The following is a 5,353-nucleotide window of genomic DNA, read 5'->3' as shown; positions in this document are numbered from 1 at the left end:
AAATTTCAAAAAAAAAAAAAAAAAAAAAATTCCCTTCACAAATAATTAAATCAGAGACAGTATTTCCCCCAGCGTTTGTTTGCGATATTGAGGCGAATTGCTTCACTTTTCCAACAGTGGAGCGGCGTAAGCGCGCTCCCGCGAGGGGGTGCTTTTCATGGCAAGGGTGCATACGACCGGAACTCCGCTCACGGGACGCAGTCCGGGAAAGTCACGGTTGATTCAGGCCACATAACTGCTGATGGGGATGTCATATAGATTCATGTCAAAGACACAACCTATCCCTTTAAGTGCTGATTTGAATAGTTAACAAATGAACTTATTAATTGAAACAAATTAGCTACATCAGAAAACAGTACAGGTGTCCGTTCTTTGGTCAGGGTTAGAGTTTGTTTTCAAATTATCGCTCTTGTCGGCCATTGTAGCTACACAGACTCTTTGGATTTGGGACTATTGGGTGAAGCAAACAAGCTGTGGTAAATTTTCTTTATATTTTTATAGACAATTATTAGACAATTTAATAAATAATTAAAAGATTTATTTGCAGCTTTAATCAGCCTAACATCAGTGCAAAACAAGAGTGAAAAATTGATTCTCTCCACCTCTCCACTGTCAGTGTCAATAACACTGATGAGAAAAGAGAGTACATACAGTATATTAGTTCTTCTTTTGTGGTGATAAGACAAGTTGACACTAGGTGGCAGAGTGTTCACATGTTACAGCAGAGGAGGTTCAAAGTGGTTGGTAAGACTGCACTTTACGTAACTGGACCAGAGCACTCTTACAAAGTTTGGTCATGTGAGGTTATAACATGTCAGGTCATGTAACATTTAAATCATTTAATAAATGAAGTCATTTCAATCAGATCAAAAGTTCAAAGCACATTGGGACACAATACTTTATTCATCTTTCACATCAGCTACAAATACATTTGATTAAACACAGAATCATATGGATCTCACAGTCAAACACACAAAATGATTCAAGTGCTGAACACCGTCACTGTATAATGGAGCCAACAGAGTGGCTTCTAGCTCTGTTGTAGAGAGAAAAGACTTCCAGCTCTTTTAAAGTGAGAATGGAGACCATTCACCAAAAGTGAGAAACACCACTAGCTCAAACATGATCGCATGTCTAACTGTGAACGTTTGTGAAGAAGTTTGAACCAAGATTGAACAGCATTTTGTTCATGGGTACAGTTTCCCTCTGCAGCATTACCCGGCACTGAAGTGCGTCCTCTGAACTGTTGTTGAGCTGTATCTGGGTAAAGTTGGTCATACACCACAGGGTAAGCTGTTTTATGGTACTTGTACCAGGTGACGTGAGTATGAGGTTGTGTCTGACATGGCACCACAACACAGCTCCCCTCCACTGCAGTAACTGTTCTGGGTACACTGATGATCCAGCTTTTCACCTGCTGTAGAGCTGTGATGGCTTTGAGGGGCGAGAAGAGGAGGAAGTCGTATTATAAAACACCATCAGGGTCAGCTGTGGTTATTTAAAGCAGAAGTAAGCGATCCGGTCGTTTTGGCTAACTTCTTGTCAGCCGATGGAGTTAGCAGTCCCCGTCCTCGTCCCTACGTCACCACATTCACGCGCATCCCTTGGCTGCACACACAGAGAGGACTGCCCCTTTATGCCGTTCTCTCTCCTCATTGGATAAAGGTTGTAGGATACAAGGAAAGTTTTCTCCTCGGCTTACAGCAGAGCAGAGTGACTGACAGACCCGTGTTTCAGACCAAACACTCTATATAAGTGATAAGTGAAAAGTGATAACTATTTAAGACTTATATTAACGCAAACATTCCGCTTAATTCTGCTTTAATTTTCTGAGGCCATATTTGGAGAAGTGAAATATGTGACACATGCATAGACATTCGTGAGAATCGTGATTCTGAATGCGATTTGACCACAAAGCAGAATTTCCAACAGAGTCACTCATCATGTTGCTTACATGATGAATAAAAGAAAGAGTTGTGACCTTATGCCAAAGATAATGACTTGTCAGTTTTCCTCACAAATATATTACAACATATAAAGATAACGCACATCAACCCTTTTCTTATAACGCAGATCCACTACATTGCCAATAGTGATACAAATGAACTAGAAAAATGCAGCAAATGCTTTCAAATGTTTTTTTTATTTCTTACCATGATATGATGAAATATTGTACATTGACATTGCTAAAACAGTATACAGTATAGCTTTCTGGGTAAGTCACAAAAAAGAACAAGATTAAAAGCTATTAAAATTATTTTGCTTGCTAAAGTTGTTCTCTCTGCCTCACATTACATCATCATAAGCGTAAAAAAAATACTTCTGAATACTTTGTCTGATTAAATAGTAATCATTATAACGTCCATTGCCATGAGTATGTAAATGTAACCTAACTTAAAGCAGAAGTAAGCGGAATATTTGTGTTAATATAAGTCTTAAATAGTTATATCTTCCGACAGCAATCACTCACATAGAGTGTTTTGTCCGAAACACGGGTCTGTCAGTCACTCTGCTCTGCTGTAAGCCGAGGAGAAAACTTTCCTTGTATCCTACAACCTTTATCCAATGAGGAGAGAGAACGGCATAAAGGGGCGGTCCTCTCTGTGTGTGCAGCCAAGGGATGCGGGTGAATGTGGTGACGTAGGGACGAGGACGGGGACTGCTAACTCCATCTGCTGACAGGAAGTTAGCCAAAACGACCGGATCGCTTACTTCTGCTTTAAGAGTAACCTCATCAAATGGTCTCAGAAGGTTATCATGAAGTTCATTGGATGACACTAATTACTGAAATATAAGCGTATTGTTGTTATTTTTAATACTTTAGTACAAACAGAAAAGAAAAGGCAAGGAGGAAGCTCAACATTACCAGTAAATAAGCTCAGCAGTCTGAGTAGATGAACAGTCTCCATGAAGAGAGAAGTCACTGCACCGTTCACTAAGTCACGTCTTACTTTCTGAAACACAGCAGCTGTAACAATGTGTTTAAGGGACTGTCATGTTTTTGTATCGCACCATTTCTACACATTACTGTGCTATATTACACTGTGGCACAGTGACAGTGATGAAAATGCTTAGTATTTTTAATTCTATACAAGCACAGCCCAACAAGAGAAACAAAAGTAAGTAATGTGACAGTCATTTTGAGAATTTGAAAAATAGTCTGGATTTTATATTTTGTTCAGTTTATATGAACACGAGGGCTTACCGTGCTAGATGAGCTGTTGTGTGAATTTGTCTGTGATACTCCACTGGTCTATTACTGGACTTACTAAGTCCACCACTTTACCACCACCTAATCCCCTCTACACCCCCTCTGCTCTATTCAGTCTCAAACAGGAAACTTGCTGGGGCTCATTTAAAGCAGTCAGCCTCAAAGACAACACAGCTCAAAAGAGAGAGACTCTTGTCAGTTTCTAAGCACTCCGCTACCTGATGTTCAGTTGGCTACATGTCTGATCATGTCATGTTTGTAATATTTTTCACTGCAAACAACATGTTATAGAAGGTCCCAGTGTCCAAATGAATAAACCAACTTATATTTGAAAAAAAGAACAACAACAACAACAAAAATCCACCTGATTCATAATCAGTCCAATTTTAACATATAGGAAAAACAATCTATTTGCCATTCAGCAACATAAATGTGAAACAGCAAGGACTCATATATCCAACATCAGCATAGCAAATATTGTAATAAGGATATTCAAAATGTTTAGAATCAATCAAAACAAAAAATCCAAAATAAGAAAATAGGACATTATCTGAAAAGCAAGGGCATGTAATAACCCAGTTTATTTTTTTATATGCTGCCGTAGCTACCAATAAAACGTTGATCTAGTTGCGTGCAGTTTTCCTGTTCTTAAACTTTACTTGAGCATATTCAGATTCCACTTTCGTCACACCTCCTTCCTCCACTGATTCATATAGGCTCATCTCCAGTGCTTCTCTGACAAAACTTTTGCCCATTTCTCCCATAATGCACCTCTCCTCCTCTAGGTAGGAACTACCTGGTGGAACCATATTCACAGAGTCGTCTTCTTTCTTCTTTCTTCTTTTCTCCCTGAAATTCACAGTAGAGTAAACCACATCACTCCCGACTTTGCTCTCCTTCTCTGAGGTTGTATTGGCGTCTTCTCTACTGCTTGGCAAGTTGGTGCTGTTTGGCTCAGAAGTAGTTGCAGTTTGGGGGATGCCTGCCTGTCTCAGGTGAGTTCTCCAAACCCTGAATCATAGAAATCAACAAAAATGGACAGAGCATCGGAGAGGCTGAGTCATGTAGGCTGAAGTTGCAAGTTGCATTTTTAATAAACAATATAGAATAAAATGTTAAAGCAGAAGTGAGTGATCCGGTCGTTTTCGCTAATGCTGCGTTCCAGGCAGGCTTTTGAAATCGTGAATTACAGCTTCAAGTCACAACTTACGACTTTGTAGCGTTCCAGGCAACCCACTCGTGTTTTTCCGACCTGTTTTACCTGTGAAAGTCACTATAACGGCCACTCGTAACTTCCGACCCGTGAACTCGTACCAGATCAAACTGATACAACTTCACAGGACGGAAAAACACGAGTCTACGAGTTTCCTTGAACAGCAGAGTGACTGAGAGACCCGTGTTTCAGACCAAACACTCTATGTAAGTGATTGCTGTCGGAAGATATAACTATTTAAGACTTATATTAACACAAATATATCACTTCTGCTTTAAAACTGAACAATAGGTAAGTGATAGATAAGTATTACACAAGCAATTTAAAGGGACAACGATGAGTTTTGGAAAAGCAAAGCGTTTTCACACTACATTTATGAGCCTCCACGCGCACCGTGAAATTCTCTGACCGGCGCAAGACAGACTCATGTTTTCATTCATCAAGAATTAAAGTCAGAGGTCCGAAGACGATCATATACCGTCGTAGCCTCGTAAACCCGCCTCTCCCGGAACTGCATTTCATTTCATTCTGAGGGAGAGTCTGGCCTCATCCCCATTCTAAGCGTTTGGACCGAAACCCTCAGAAGGCCGAGCCAATCAGCGTCGCCGCTGTGATTGACACAGCACGTTGGCCAATCAGGGACCGACTGGTGCAAAGCCCCGTCACTACACCAACTTGCTGATTGGCTGAATGGGGTTGTCTGTCAACGCTACTACTTCCGCCCAGCTCCCGCCCACCCCAGACGCTTAGAGCGGGGATGAGGCCAGACTCTCCCTCAGAATGAAATGAAATGCAGTTCCGGGAGAGGCTGGTTTACGAGGCTAATACCGTCGTAGTTCCGACCATAAACGGCGATTTGGCGGCGTTATTCTCATGACTCGCCATGAAACCGAAAGTAAGGAAACACTGGTCGGCTCGCCCAGCATTTC

At 41.0% G+C, this 5,353-nt stretch overlaps 1 long non-coding RNA gene across 1 annotated transcript; it reads right to left on the bottom strand.

Annotated features, from left to right (window-relative positions):
* Positions 1-1,272: 1,272 nt before the first annotated feature.
* Positions 1,273-3,270, bottom strand: LOC310998764. The gene is made up of 3 exons (XR_014596013.1): positions 3,206-3,270; positions 2,867-2,968; positions 1,273-1,434 (listed from the first exon to the last, which is right to left on the bottom strand). It is a non-coding gene; the product is annotated as an uncharacterized lncRNA (long non-coding RNA).
* Positions 3,271-5,353: the final 2,083 nt, after the last annotated feature.

The sequence above is a fragment of the Trachurus trachurus genome (genome assembly GCF_905171665.1).
Source record: "Trachurus trachurus genome assembly, chromosome: 16".
Classification (NCBI taxonomy): domain Eukaryota; kingdom Metazoa; phylum Chordata; class Actinopteri; order Carangiformes; family Carangidae; genus Trachurus; species Trachurus trachurus.
The sequence above is the reverse complement of the archived record's forward strand: the minus strand, read 5'-3'. Positions and strand labels throughout refer to the sequence as shown.